We start from the raw sequence: 16,384 nt of genomic DNA, 5'->3' as shown, positions 1-16,384 counted from the left end.
AAGATAATAAAACTCTCATGGGCTTCATCACAGGGAAGGTCAACTGGTTGACCACAAGCCTAAAAATCCTCTGGAAAATCCTCACACCCGTTGTCATCTGTTACCCATCCGGGATTTTTATCCAAATATAGAAAATAAACAAGTGTAAGTACATTCCATACTTAGCAGGCTAACATGGGGTTATGAAGCTCAAAAAGGATTGACTCTGGTTTACTGCAGTTAGCATTTTTAGTAGGTCAAGCTTTTATTCTCAAGTATTATCAAGTTATGCTTAAGCTCCTATTTAATCCCATAAGAACATATATCAGTGTAAAGTGTATCATAGATCATCATAGAACATCTTAATAGATCATCATCAAGTATTTAGTTATTCTGTGAGTTTTCCGGGCCGCTCGTAACCATGAGCACGGCTGTTATAACAGTTTGTTACCCTCTACAGAGGTGGTGCACATTCACCACAAGTCATGATCCCCATATGCCCGGGTTAATTACTCCCATGTCACTACCAAGGTGAGCGGGCAGGGTACACTATGAAGCCATTTCATAGGTTTCCCTAACAAGTTAGGGCCGCTAGGTTTCCTTGGCAGGCAGATGTAGGAACCCCCCTTTCCTATGGCACATATCCATCGCGGCTATACTCATAGGAACAGAGGCAGCCCTATACCCAACATGGCAAGCCCCATTTGTGCCAAAAAGGTAACCTCTAACTAGCTAGGAAAGATCCTATTACTGAGCTAAAGTCAGAGCCATATGACTCTCCCGGTTGCACTGTCAGTCCCAGCTTTTGCCGACAGATAAGTCCTTATGGATGGCCGGGAGCAACATGAACAAAGGTCATTTGCACTTTTGCCCTATGGAACAGTTGTTATAAATCATGTTACTCACTTTGTTCCATAGTATCATTCATCAACATGTATATCAAGTTCAGTTAGAGCACTAGCAATCTACCCATATGCATTTAACCCATAGGAGACAAGGAATAGGATAAACAATCACTAGGTTGTCCTTACGGGTATCAAAATTAGACACATGCAAATGAGTAATTGATTAAAGTGAAATAGGACATCAAGGAAGGCCCATGCTATACTTGCCTTGATTCACAAACTCTTGCTAGTCCTGCTGGTCGTCGAAGAATTCTTGGTCACCGACGTTCTCCTCACCGTCTGAACGCGACCAACACGACGACATACAACATTCCAAAGGCATTCATGCAAAGCAAACAATCCTATAATTAGAATAGTACACCAACAGTATAGAAAACAAGATGAAATGTTTATAAAAGAATCTACGTCTCGCTACGATCACGTCAACGCGAAGTTCACGAAAAATGGAGCTATAACGCGAAAGTTATGAATTAAACGGCATTTCCTATAGTACTTTATTTAATTAAACCTAACCATGAAATTTAAAAGTTGCAAATTGAGTAACAGTGGTACTAACATGTAGATTATGAAATTACGAAGCTAACGCATTTCGAACGGATCAATTCGGAGCTAAAACGAAGTTTTTATGAGCAAAACAAATTGAATGGCATTTCTATAAATACTGAAAACGTATTTTGAACAAGAACAGTGCACTTTACGTTTTCAAAACGAGAAAGCGTAATCAGCGAAGTGCGCTAGGGACTGCGGGTTCTATTTTCAGAAAACCGAGGGGCTCTTTAGCATAATCACCCGCGAAGGGGTATCTTCTAACGTGAGCCGTCGGATTTGAAATGAACGGCCAGAAATCGATCCGAGGGAGAGAGAAAGAAAAGGTGGCCGGAACAGTAGCTCCCGCGGTGGCTCTCCATGGCCTGCGGCGTGAAGCTCGCCGGAGTGCACGGTTCGGGGGCCACGGTCCACGGTTCGATGAACCGAGAGCACCAGGAGAGAGAGGGAGAGCAGGCGAACACGTCTAGGCTGATACGGCGGCCGGAGGACGCGGCTGACAAGGTGGCGGACATGGCCGGCGGCAAGGAGCTTCCTGGCGCATGCGACAAGGACATACAAACCACAAAACGAGAAATAAATTGAATGGGGAGAGAGAGGGGAGAACTGCGAGGCTCACAGCGGGGAGAAATAGGGTCGACGGTGGCTCGGAGTCGGCGGTTCACGCGGAGGGCGGACGGTGGATCCCGGCGACCTCATTGCGGTGGTTCTCTCGGGCACGGCGACACGAGAGGGAGTGGGGAACAACAGCAGAGGGTGCGGGGATGGCCTCGGCTTCCTTTTGTAGAGGCAAGGGCGCGGGCGACGCTCCCACGATGGCGCAAGACGTGGGCGAGGAGGCGGTTGCGGCTTGCGGCTTGACTGGCGCGGTGGTTGCGGAAGGAGGGAGACGGCGCCGACAGGTGGGGCCAGGCGGTCAGCGGCTGGGCGTGGGGTGCAGGCGTGCGGCAACGGCTGGCGCCCGAGTGGGCCGGCGGGGCTTGCTGGGCCGAGCAAAGCGCGCGGCTGGGCCAGCGGTTGGCGGGGTGCTGGGCCGCAGGGCGGGGAAAGGGGAGAGCTGGGCTGCGGTGCCGGGCCGAGCGGGGAAAGGGGAGAGGGGGCCAGCGGGCCGATTTCAAGAAAGGAGAGGAAAAATGATTCTTTCCTTTTCTATTTCTTCTATTTTCCAAAACCCTTTTTAAATTCAACTTTCAATTCTTTTTGAAATCTTTAACAAATTCCAAGCATTCACAAAATGATATGCAGCAGCATGTATGCATCAAAAAGTTTCTAAACTTATTTTAAAAATTTTAATTCCACAAAATTTATTATTTCCCTGTCTTTTAATGCACACACATTTGCTTAAATAAATCATATTTACTAATTTTAAAAGAATGCAAATTTTAGGATGTTACAATTCTACCCCCCTTAAGATGAATCTCGTCCTCGAGATTCAGGTGATTGCTTACTCAAATAGTTGGGGATAAGTCTTTCTCAGATCCTCTTCTCTTTTCCAAGTAGCCTCATCCTCTGTATAACGATTCCACTGCACCTTGCACATCTTTACTGTTCGGCTTCTCGTAACTCTTTCGGTAGTTTCCAAGATCTTTATCGGATACTCTTCATAAGTAAGATCTTCCTTGACAGCAAGTTCTTCCAAAGGAATTTGTTCTTCTGGTACCCTCAGACACTTTTTCAACTGGGAAACATGGAACACATCGTGCACACTGGACAAGCTCTCAGGCAGTTCCAACTGATAAGCTACTTCTCCACGTCTCTCTAGGATCTTAAAAGGTCCTATATACCTTGGTGCTAACTTTCCCTTCATATTGAATCTTCTCACACTTCTCATTGGTGACACTTTCAAGTACACATAATCACCAATCTCGAAGGTCAGCTCTCTTCTGCGGGTATCAGCGTAACTCTTCTGTCGGGACTGAGCTACTCTCAAATTGTCTCTAATCATTCTCACTTGTTCTTCCGCGTCTCTAAGGACATCGGGGCCAAACACTTGAGTTTCTCCAGTCTGATTCCAGAACAAAGGCGTTCTACACTTACGTCCATACAACGCCTCGAAAGGTGCCATCTTGAGGCTCTTCTGATAACTGTTGTTGTACGAGAACTCTGCGTAAGGTAGACTCTTATCCCAACTATCACCATACTGAAGTGCACAGGCTCTCAACATATCTTCCAAAATCTAGTTGATCCTTTCAGTCTGTCCATTAGTTTGCAGGTGGTACGCAGAACTGAAATTCAACTTTGTCCCCAAGGATCTATGCACTTTATGCCAGAATTGCGATGTAAATTAGGTGCCTCTATCCGACACAATTTTCTTGGGAACTCCATGTAAGCACACTATTCTTTCCATGTACAACTCTGCTAATCTTGCACCATTATAGGTAGTCTTGACTGGTAAAAAGTGAGCAACTTTGGTGAGTCGATCCACTATTACCCATATTGAATCATAACCTCTTTGAGTGCGGGGTAGTCCTACAATAAAATCCATACCAACTTCTTCCCATTTCCATTCAGGGATCTTCATTGGTTGTAGTAACCCTGCAGGTCTTTGATGCTCAGCTTTTACTCTTTGACAAGTGTCACACAAAGCCACATATTCTACCACATCTCTCTTCAAACCATACCACCAATACTTCTCCTTGAGATCTAAGTACATCTTGGTACTTCCGGGATGTATAGAATAAGCAGACTCATGGGCCTCTTGCAGAATTGCATCTCGGATAGCTTTCACTTCCGGTACACATATCCTTTTCCCGAACCAAAGAGTACCATTCTCATCCATTCTGAATCTGGGTGCCTTTCCAAGCACTACATTCTCTGCTATCTCTTTAAGTTTTTCATCCTCCAATTGACCTTTGCGTATCTCTTTTTCCAAAGTAGGCTCTATCACCAATTCCATTGCATTAGTGACCAGGCCCAAGTTGAGATACTTCATTTCAGCACACAACTCTGCTGACATAGATGTTATCTGAAGTCCATTGGCATAGCTCTTTCTGCTAAGTGCATCAGCTACGACGTTTGCCTTTCCCGGGTGATAATGCACTTCCAAATCATAGTCTTTGATCAATTCCAACCAACGATGTTGTCTCAGATTCAGATCTGATTGGGTAAAGATATACTTCAAACTCTTATGATCAGTATAGATATCACTCTTATGTCCAATCAGATAATGTCTCCAGATCTTTAAAGCATGAACCACAGCTGCCAATTCCAAGTCATGAGTAGGATAATTCAACTCATGCTTCCTTAGTTGTCCAGATGCATATGCAACCACTCTTCCTTCTTGCATAAGCACACATCCAAGACCCAAACGGGATGCATCACAATATATAGAGAAGTTCTTGTTTAAATCGGGCAAGATTAATACTGGAGCTGTAGTCAACCTCTTCTTTAGCTCTTCAAAGTTTGCCTGGCATTTATCCGACCATACATACTTAGCATTCTTTTCCAACAAAGCTGTCATAGGCTTGGCTAGCTTGGAAAAACCTTCAATGAACCTTTGGTAATATCCAGCTAATCCCAAAAAGCTACGAATCTCACTTACAGTTGTTGGTGGTTTCCAATTTAGTACATCTTGCACTTTGCCTGGATCCACTGCTATTCCACCATTGGAGACAACATGACCCAGAAAAGAGACTTCCTTTAACCAAAACTCACACTTGCTCCGCTTAGCGTACAATTTATGTTCTCTAAGCTTTTGCAAGACCAACCTTATGGGTTCCGCATGTTCTTCTTCAGTCTTGGAGAATATTAGTATGTCATCTATGAATACTACCACAAATTTATCCAGAAACTCCATGAACACCTTATTCATCAGATACATGAAGTATGCGGGTGCATTGGTCAATCCAAAAGACATAACGGTGTACTCATATAATCCATACCGTGTAGTGAATGTAGTCTTGGGTATGTCTGAGTTCCGAATCTTAAGCTGATGATAACCAGATCGGAGATCAATCTTGGAGAACACATGTGCTCCTCTCAACTGATCAAACAAATCATCAATCCAAGGCAAGGGGTATTTATTCTTGATGGTAACCTCATTAAGTGAGCGGTAATCCACACACATCCATTGACTACCATCCTTCTTATCCACAAAGATCACAGGTGCCCCCCACGGGGAAGAACTGGGGTGTATGAAACCTTTTTCTTGCAACTCTTTTAGTTGTTTCTTAAGCTCTTCTAATTCATTAACTCCCATTCTATATGGACGTTTAGCTATTGGTGCAGTTCCAGGTAATAATTCGATAATGAATTCAATGTCTCGGTCAGGTGGCATACCTGGCAAGTCATCGGGGAAGACATCCGGGAACTCCTCCATGACACGATCTTGTTCATTGACTTCACCATCTAGCTGGTTCACTGTGGCTGTAGGCTGAGCTTGCACTACTACTTCTACACAGATTCTATCCCCATTGAGTGATGTCACAACCATAGATTTCTCCTGACACTGAATCACTGCCCGGTGTTGTTTCATCCAATCCATTCCCAGGATAAGATCAATTCCCGCTGTTCTCAACACAATAGGCTTCACTTTGAAGTCTACCCCCCTTAAGGAAATGCTAGTTGAGGGGCTCCAATAAGAAGCGGGCATACTACCTCCCGGGGAATTCACTAGTATGGGGTTTTTCATGGCACACAAAGGTATGCTATGCATTCTAACAAAAGCTTGGGAGATAAAAGAATGCGAAGCACCACAATCAAAAAGTACGGTAGCAGAGATAGAGTTGACGCTGAACGTACCCAACATGACCTCAGGCGTCTCCTGAGCTGCATCAGATGACACATAGTTCACCTTCGCTGTGTGAGGTGGTCAGGCGTTGAACTTCTGATTGTTGGTCTAGTTCTGAGGTGCTTGTTGGTTCTGCTTCTTAGGACACTGATGAGCATAGTGACCTACTTCTCCACATCGGTAATAGGCATTGGGATTGTTAGGTGCACCACTCTTCACAAGAGCATTGTTAGGCACTCCCTGGCGTGTTGTAGGATTGCTGGTCTGTTGTGGGGGACGCTGATTTCCAAACTGTTGCTGATACTGAGGGCGTTGCTAGAACTGGTTCCGCTGGGGATACTGACCACGGTTTCCCTGGTGAGTTGGTCCTTGATTCCTCTACTGGAAACCTTGCTGGGGATAAGCACGTGGGCGAGTGTTGCTTCTAGAAGCTTGCCCTTGGAGCCTTCTTTTCTTAGCTTCCATCTCCTTGCGCTTATCATCAATCATGATTGCGCGATTCACCAAAGACTAGAAGTTAGGATAAGTATTAGACATTAGCTGGAGCTGCAGCCCATCATAGAGTCCCTTGAGGAAACGGCTTTGCTTATCCTTGTCATCCGCTACATCATTAGGAGCGTAGCGTGATAGTTGGGCGAACTTGTCCCGATATTCCGCCACAGTCATTGATCCTTGCTTGAGAGATCTGAATTCTTCCTGCTTCAGTTCCACTAGTCCATTAGGAATATGGTATGACTGGAAACTGTCCTTGAATTCCTACCAAGTGATAGCAGGAGCATTGTTGGGACGTCCAAACTGGAATGATTCCCACCAATCCTGAGCAGCTCCTTGGAGTTGCCCAGAGGCGTACAACACCTTTTCAAGGTCGTTGCATTGTGCTATGTTCAGTTGTTTCTCCACAGCACGCAACCAATCATCTGCCTCCATAGGGTCTGAGGCATGGGTGAACACCGGTGGACGACCTTTCATAAACTCTCCATGCTTATCTCTAACCTGAACAGGCGGTGGCCCTCTTGCAGGTTCATTGTCCAAGCGCTGCATCATAGCTTGCATCAGTTGCACTTGTATTCCCAATATCTGTTCCATGGTCACAGGTGGCGGTGGTGGATCTATAAGAGCATCACGCCCATGACCACGGCCTCTGCCTCTTCCTCCTCTTGCGGCCATCTGTTTTCCAACAAATGTGCAAAATTTAGAGATTTTTCCAATTATAGAGAGCTTATAAAAGATAAGACACAATACTGAGAATTTTCTGGACAAGATTCAAATTCAGCAGTTCAGTAAAACTGTTATAACTCGAGTTTCAGAGATCCAATAGAGGTGCACCAAGATTTGTTAGAAAGCTTAGGACATCAGCTACAACTTTCATTTAGACCACTTTTACAGATTCGGACTCACACATAGTCAAAAGTAGAGCTAAACCGAAACTATTCTGAGTTCCAGACAGCGCAGGAACATCAACTTGTGACAGCTAGATCTCCCAAACCTGAACAGCTATTGACGTGATTCCAGAAACATTTGAAAGATACAGAGGTCTAGTTATCTCCACAAAAATTTCAGAATTTTTATCATCCCAGATTTCGAGATACCAGATAAAGAACACAGGCTGCTCCAGAAATCAGCACAGAAGAGATAAGATAAAGCGAAACATCTGCATTAAGATTTCATTCTAACTAAAAGTTCCAATCTAAGGAAGTTGTGGACATGCCCACAAACTTCTAGCAATCAAGCAAAATACCAAATCAACCAAGTTCACAAATTAAACATCTAATCAACCAAGTTCACAAGACCAACAAGACTAAATAAGAACACGAACTAACGACGTGGTAATCTAGATCAAGGCACCTAACACCTATGGAGCGGTGTCAATCATGGTGAAGGACTGGCGCTTCTTCTTGTAGATGGAAGGCTGTCCAAGTTGTGCTCGAAGTTCATCCACTTGTTTTTGAAGATGTCTCTGCGCCCTCTGAGATGCACGCAGTTCTCCTTTGACTTCATCATCCACTCCTTGCATAGCATGGACATGCTGCACCGTTGCCTCCAGAGTTGGGTCATTCTCTGGTGGAGCCAAAACCTGCCAAACACCCTCATGATTATTTCGAGGAAGGAACCTGAAGCGATCCTCCCTCATGGCCTCAAAGCGACGACCATGGTAGTGGATGTAGGCATTCTGTGCTGCATCCTCCATGCCATCCAAAGCATGGGCTCTCCTGGCAGGGCACAGTGGACAGTCTCCACCTCATGTCCATTCTTGATATCGTTCCAAGCGGTGACCACCAGCTCTACCTTCCAGAAGGTAGCCTCCAATGGGTGCTGGTACTCGACGCAGTGGTAGCTGATGGAGGCGTGCAAGTCGGGGTAGTAGTCGTCCAGCACGTGGGTGAGGAGAGTGTGGTAGTAGGCTATCTCTGGAGCTGGCTTGAAGTAGTACTTGCACTTCCAGCCAATCTCCTCGTCCTCCACGAGGACAACTGGGGAGGGTGCAGGTGTAGGGGAAGTAGCTGTCGACTCCTCAGGTGTAGCTACAACAGGATAGACGGGCACAGCGACTGGTGTAGGAGCAGGTGTAGGCGTCGGTGTAGCCATCTCCTCGTCGTCGGAGATGATCACAATCTCCCTCTCCGCCTGTGGGGCACGCGGGGTGAACATGGCACGATAGCCGGTGGTGCTGAGGCGAGCAGTCTTCGGATTATGAGACATCTATAGATTTAAAGTGAGATAGAATTAGAATCAATAATTTTAAATAATAGATTAAGGTATGAAAAGCATAAATGTTTTAATAAAATAACAAGAATAAGTCAGTAAGCAAGAAACCAGAGGAGCAAATATGCTAAAACGACCTTTTTCTAACTAGGCTTGCATCCTACAGTCAACACGGCTCTGATACCAATTTGTCACACCCAATTTTAAGGATAAAATTGAATGCACAAAACTCGTGTGTGCCCAGGAATCAATCACACACACAAGCTGACAAATTACATAAAGTATCATCACGGTGTCATACATCAGAGTTATAATAAAACTTAGTCTTATACATCACAGCGGAAAAATAAAAAGATTATAAAACTCTCATGGGCTTCGTCACAGGGAAGGTCAACTGGTTGACCACAAGCCTAAAAATCCTCTGGGAAATCCTCATACCCGTTGTCATCTGTTACCCATCCGGGATTTTTATCCAAATATAGAAAATAAACAAGTGTAAGTACATTCCGTACTTAGCAGGCTAACATGGGGTTATGAAGCTCAAAAAGGATTGACTCTGGTTTACTGCAGTTAGCATTTTTAGTAGGTCAAGCTTTTATTCTCAAGTATTATCAAGTTATGCTTAAGCTCCTATTTAATCCCATAAGAACATATATCAGTGTAAAGTGTATCATAGATCATCATAGAACATCTTAATAGATCATCATCAAGTATTCAGTTATTCTGTGAGTTTTCTGGGCCGCTCGTAACCATGAGCACGGCTGTTATAATAGTTTGTTACCCTCTACAGAGGTGGTGCACATTCACCACAAGTCATGATCCCCATATGCCCGGGTTAATTACTCCCATGTCACTACCAAGGTGAGCGGGCAGGGTACACTATGAAGCCATTTCATAGGTTTCCCTAACAAGTTAGGGCCGCTAGGTTTCCTTGGCAGGCAGATGTAGGAACCCCCCTTTCCTATGGCACATATCCATCGCGGCTATACTCATAGGAACAGAGGCAGCCCTATACCCAACATGGCAAGCCCCATTTGCGCCAAAAAGGTAACCTCTAACTAGCTAGGAAAGATCCTATTACTGAGCTAAAGTCAGAGCCATATGACTCTCCCGGTTGCACTGTCAGTCCTAGCTTTTGCCGACAGATAAGTCCTTATGGAGGGCCGAGAGCAACATGAACAAAGGTCATTTGCACTTTCGCCCTATGGAACAGTTGTTATAAATCATGTTACTCACTTTGTTCCGTAGTATCATTCATCAACATGTATATCAAGTTTAGTTAGAGCACTAGCAATCTACCCATATGCATTTAACCCATAGGAGACAAGGAACAGGATAAACAATCACTAGGTTGTCCTTACGGGTATCAAAATTAGACACATGCAAATGAGTAATTGATTAAAGTGAAATAGGACATCAAGGAAGGCCCATGCTATACTTGCCTTGATTCACAAACTCTTGCTGGTCCTGCTGGTCGTCAAAGAATTCTTGGTCACCGACGTTCTCCTCACCGTCTGAACGCGACCAACACGACGACATACAACATTCCAAAGGCATTCATGCAAAGCAAACAATCCTATAATTAGAATAGTACACCAATAGTATAGAAAACAAGATGAAATGTTTATAAAAGAATCTACGTCTCGCTACGATCACGTCAACGCGAAGTTCACGAAAAACGGAGCTATAACGCGAAAGTTATGAATTAAACGGCATTTCCTATAGTACTTTATTTAATTAAACCTAACCATGAAATTTAAAAGTTGCAAATTGAGTAACAGTGGTACTAACATGTAGATTATGAAATTACGAAGCTAACGCATTTCGAACGGATCAATTCGGAGCTACAACAAAGTTTTTATGAGCAAAACAAATTGAATGGCATTTCTATAAATACTGAAAACGTATTTTGAACAAGAACAGTGCACTTTACGTTTTCAAAACGAGAAAGCGTAATCAGTGAAGTGCGCTAGGGACTGTGGGTTCTATTTTCAGAAAATCGAGGGGCTCTTTAGCATAATCACCCGCGAAGGGGTATCTTCTAACGTGAGCTGTCGGATTTGAAATGAACAGCCAAAAATCGATCCAGGGGAGAGAGAAAGAAAAGGTGGCCGGAACAGTAGCTCCCGCGGTGGCTCTCCATGGCCGGCGGCGTGAAGCTCGCCGGAGTGCACGGTTCGGGGGCCACGGTCCACGGTTCGATGAACCGAGAGCACCGGGAGAGAGAGGGAGAGCAGGCGAACACGTCTGGGCCGATACGGCGGCCGGAGGACGCGGCTGACAAGGTGGCGGACATGGCCGGCGGCAAGGAGCTTCTCGGCGCATGCGACAAGGACATACAAACCACAAAACGAGAAATAAATTGAACAGGGAGAGAGAGGGGAGAACGGCGAGGCTCACAGCGGGGAGAAATAGGGTCGACGGCGGCTCGGAGTCGGCGGTTCACACAGAGGGCGGACGGTGGATCCCGGCGACCTCGTGGCGGTGGTTCTCTCGGGCATGGCGATGCGAGAGGGAGCGGGGAACAGCAGCAGAGGGTGCGGGGACGGCCTCGGCTTCCTTTTGTAGAGGCAAGGGCGCGGGCGACGCTCCCACGATGGCGCAAGACGTGGGCGAGGAGGCGGTTGCGGCTTGCGGCTTGACTGGCGCGGCGGTTGCGGAAGGAGGGAGACGGCGCCGACAGGTGGGGCCAGGCGGTCAGCGGCTGGGCGCGGGGCACAGGCGCGCGGCAACGGCTGGCGCCCGAGTGGGCCGGCGGGGCTTGCTGGGCCGAGCAAAGCGCGTAGCTGGGCCAGCGGTTGGCGGGGTGCTGGGCCGCGGGGCGGGGAAAGGGGAGAGCTGGGCTGCGGTGCCAGGCCGAGCGGGGAAAGGGGAGAGGGGGCCAGCGGGCCGATTTCAAGAAAGGAGAGGAAAAATGATTCTTTCCTTTTCTATTTCTTCTATTTTCCAAAACCCTTTTTAAATTCAACTTTCAATTCTTTTTGAAATCTTTAACAAATTCCAAGCATTCACAAAATGATATGCATCAGCATGTATGCATCAAAAAGTTTCTAAACTTATTTTTAAATTTTAATTCCACAAAATTTATTATTTCCCTATCTTTTAATGCACACACATTTGCTTAAATAAATCATATTTACTAATTTTAAAAGAATGCAAATTTTAGGATGTTACAAAAAGTCCTAAAATTGTCACCTGGCCATGATTCCGTGAGAGAAAGCTTCAATTACTTCTTGTTCGGTGATGTCATGTACTTGAGCACGTAGTTCGTCAAATCATCGATAGTAATCTCTTAGGCTTTCATCCCCTTTCTGCTTGAGTCCTTTTAATTCTACGTGGGTGATGGGATGCGTAATGATACCCGCAAAATTTTCACAGAAAGCTCTTCGCAAGTCCTCCCAGCCTCTGATTGATCCTGGGTTCAATTTGTTGAACCATTGGAGGGGCATGGTTTCTAGGGCCATGGGAGAGAACAAGGTCTTGATATCATCGTCTCCTCTGGCTAGTTCAATCCATTGTGGGTAGATCTTGAGCCACTGCCTTGGTTCGGTCTTGCCATCATATTTAGAGTGGTTGGACGGCTTGAACTTGTGAGGTAGTCATATCGAAGCAAGTCGGTTTGCAAAACAGGGGAATCTATCGTGCGTTTCGGCTTCTTTGTATACTGATTCAGCACCTCCTTCCAGCCAACTATCGTTCTAGTGAGAGTAGTTCTGCAGGGCTATCTGGATGGGTACTCTGCCTCTGATTTCCCTTGGTTGTTCAACTTGGTTGCTTTAAATATGGTCCCTTCTACTTTCTCTATTGTGACTTCCGCTTGGCCCAAGTCTCTCAAAAGCGAACTTTCTTTGATTCTGATTTTCCTGTCTATGAGATGTTGACCTGGCGGGTAGCCTTGAGCGGGTCCTTCTATCGTGTGTTCTTAAGGCCGTTGACTGGAGAATATCCCGGAGCTATTCTTGTTTTTCATTGAGATGTGAGATTGCTCCGAGTTCTTCTAGTGCTTCTCTGATCCTATTGTAGGGTATATTCGCCACGCATCTTTCTTTGGCTTCTTGCTATGATTTTCTTCTATTGTACTTGGCCAGATCTAACTCATATCTGATCCAAGCTTCTTTGCGTTGCCTGGCACGGTATTGGTGTCCTTGCTTCAATTTGTTTCTTCTTTCTCTGGCTTATTTCTGGCTCTCGGTTTCATCATCGTGCCCCTGGGTAAAAGGTGATATGTTGGATTCGGATTCATCTGATGACCTAATGTCGAGTGCTTCTAGAGGGGCCACCGGAGATCGAGGATGGTGAACTATGAATACTTCTCGTGCGTGAAGCGTTCCGTTATTGACATCGGCTTCCACGCTGTCAGTGTTGTTGAGAACTTCAGTAGAGGCTTTAGGGTCATAGATTGAGTCTTCTTCTTGGTATGGTAAAACCATTGCCATTGTCGCGTCGACTAGCCGGGTACCATCATCCTCCAGAACAGAGCCTGGCCAGCGGACGATGTAGTCTCGAGATGTTATAGTCAGTATGAGGCCTTCCTGAGCTCCTTTTAGTGGTAATCTTCGCACCGGACTGGCAGATCCTTTGAGCCATGCCTGATAAGATGTTGCCATGTTGTGGAGTCTAAACAGAAAAGGACCTGACTTCTTGAAAGAACTTTGAATGTTCTCTGAGTTGAATTCTTGATAGACCGAGGCCGCGTCGTAGAGTCCTATCGGAAAAGAACTCAGAATATTATGGAAAGAACTCGGGTAAGACTCCATCTTGGATGCGGAGCCTGAGTCTGAGTGGGATCCGGTTGGCCATGAAGTCTGAGTCAGAACAGACATCACGAGCTACGCGAGTCTTCTGGTGAGTTGATCTGTCATAGTCGTCGAAATAGCGAGGTCTTCATGGTGATCCGAATCTTCGAGGAGATGGCCTCGGAGCTTGCTGTTGTCTTCCGCTTCGCAGATCCATGATCCAAAGATGAAAGTTGATCCTGTCGGGAATATCATGTTGTCGAGGTCCATCGAGCTCCCGGATGAAAATTCGTCGAAAGCCCCTAACTAGCGCGCAAACTGTCGATGTTTCACCACCGATAGCCTGCCACGGGGGTACTCGGGGCAGTTGTTCGGGCTTTGGCGTATGTAGAACTCGATGGTTAACGCAAGAGACAGTCGATTTATCCTGGTTTGGGCCCTCATGATCGAGTAATAGCCCTACGTCTAGTCGGCGTTATCCTTTGCGTTTGATTGATTGGTCTATGTTCAATTGTTCTTTTGACCTTCATCTCTTCTGTTGAGACTTCTAACCTAGACCTTTCACCTACCTATCTATGGAGCCCTACCCTCCTTTATATAGTCTAGGAGGCAAGAGTCCTAGTCGGTTTACAAAGTAGAGTCCTAGTAGGATTACAGGGTAGTGTTACTACTAGGATTACATGAGAGGAATCCTAGTTAGACTAGATCTTCTCTCTTCCTTGTAGGGTATCCCGTGGGTCCCGCATCGATAGCAACCTTTCTAGATAATCCCTCCATAAGTTTGGATTGGCCAGCAATTAATTCTCTCAAGGGTGGTTGATTGAAATTATAATTATTACCTTGAGGGTTACCTTGGTAGTTTGGCCTCTGTTGCTGGTTCCGTCCTTGATTTTGTTGAGGACAATAGTTGTTGTTGTTGACAAAGTTCACATCCTCTTGAATTTTAGGGTAGTTATTCCCTAAGTGCCCAGTGTTTCACATTCTTCCCATGTCATGCGAGAATCATTAATGTGCATGACTTCTTTCTTCTCATTGGCTTGGTCTTTGAGCTTCTTCATCAGCAAGTCCATCTTGGCAGAGATAATGTCTACCTCCTTGAGTTGATGCATACCTCCACCTCTCTTAAGGGTCTGCACATGTTCTTTATTCCAACCTTGGTTGGAGGCCATCTTTTCCACAAGAGTGGTCGCAGCTGGAAGTTTAAGTGACAAGAATGTACCTCCAGTAGCAGCATCCATTGTCTCATGGGTACTAGTGGTCAACCCATGGTAGAACGTCTGCATGAGTAGCCAATTCTCCATCCCATGATGAGGACATTCTGATATGTAATCTTGAAAGCGTTCCCATGCCTTAGGGATAGATTCATCGTGTTGCTGCTGAAAACTTGAAATTGTCCCACGCGGAGCATTGGTCTTGCCTATGGGAAAGAACTTTGCTAGGAAGGCAGTGGAGCAGTTATTCCATGTAGTGTTTCTATCTTTGTTGGTGTAGAACCACTGCTTCACCTTCCCCAAGAGTGAGAATGGGAAGAGACGGAGTAGAATGGCATCTTTGGAAACTCCCTTGATGGTGAAAGTGCCGCAGATCTCTATGAAGTGTTGGAGATGTGCACTCGCATCTTCATGTGCCTTCCCACAAAACTAGCTAGCTTGCACCATGTTTATGAGAGCCAGCTTGAGCTCAAATCCATTGTCTCCTACATTGGTTTCTGGTCTAGTATGGATGTTAGCGGTGGTTGGAGCAGAGAATTCATGAAGGGTCTTGTCAGCCATGGCTTCAAATTCTGGTGTCAAGCTTTGCCTTGTCTGGTTGTCTTCCGACTCTAAAGCTGAAACTTTCTTGAGTTTAGCCTTAGTTCTCCTGATTAATGCTTCTGGATCTTCAACGTAGTTTGTCGAAAGGTCAAAACCGGTCATACATTACCCTACATAAGATACACAAGTAGACAAAACAAGGGTAATCCTGCTTGAGCAGGGGTAAATGGTTTTCTCGATCACATCAATAAGTATAAATTTATCAATACTTCCTTTGCCTAGCTACCTTCCCCGGCAACAGCGTCAGAAATGCTTGTTGGTATTTATTAACTTGTCACTTGTTTTAGTAGCCACTTATTATATACCTACATCTCCTAGCATTACTTATACTAGGTTGTCATCCCTAATGATGATGCTAGAGATGTTTGTTGGTACTATCTAGCATTACTACTAGAATAACACTAGGTAGTTCTTTATCATTTTATGTGACTAGAAAGAATATAAAGATATAAATGAAAGGGAATCTGCAAGCGCACAGATAATTATACCATTGTAGAACTTCACCTGAGAGTATTCTAGGTATCGTTATTTATATTTTACCACAGGGAAGGTGTAGAGTGGACATGTATTGATAACTTATAGTATTGATGGAGAAATAAACCTCAACCAATAATCTACTCATAACAGGGGTAAGTCATACGATAAGAGATGTATATGATAAGCATTGACCAAGTATAATGATAAATCACTCAGAGTATTCCATTCTATAGCATTAGCATGGTCAGGTAGAATATTAGAGGAATAATTCCTAAGTCATTCTTAATCATAAGTCAAAGCATATATTGATTAGTGCAATTACACTTAGTAATCATTGCTAAGATCACCTTTATATCTACACATAAGGGGTATTACATAGGGAAGATTAAGAACAGAGCTCGCTCTTCCTTCGTAACCGGACCCTACTTCTATGGCCTATATTCGGGGAGTGGACTACGAAGGACTCAACGAGAGTGTCACATCCACGATCTACCA

General features: G+C 45.1%; 1 non-coding gene across 1 annotated transcript; it reads left to right on the top strand.

Annotated features, from left to right (window-relative positions):
* The first annotated feature begins 14,897 nt into the window (after positions 1 to 14,897).
* Positions 14,898 to 15,006, top strand: LOC136506374 (small nucleolar RNA R71). Its single transcript, XR_010771583.1, has one exon. It is a non-coding gene; the product is annotated as a small nucleolar RNA R71 (small nucleolar RNA).
* Positions 15,007 to 16,384: the final 1,378 nt, after the last annotated feature.

The sequence above is a fragment of the Miscanthus floridulus genome, chromosome 14 (genome assembly GCF_019320115.1).
Source record: "Miscanthus floridulus cultivar M001 chromosome 14, ASM1932011v1, whole genome shotgun sequence".
In the NCBI taxonomy this organism is placed as follows: Eukaryota; Viridiplantae; Streptophyta; class Magnoliopsida; order Poales; family Poaceae; genus Miscanthus; species Miscanthus floridulus.
Note: the sequence above shows the minus strand (reverse complement) of the source record. Positions and strands in the feature narration are given on the sequence as shown.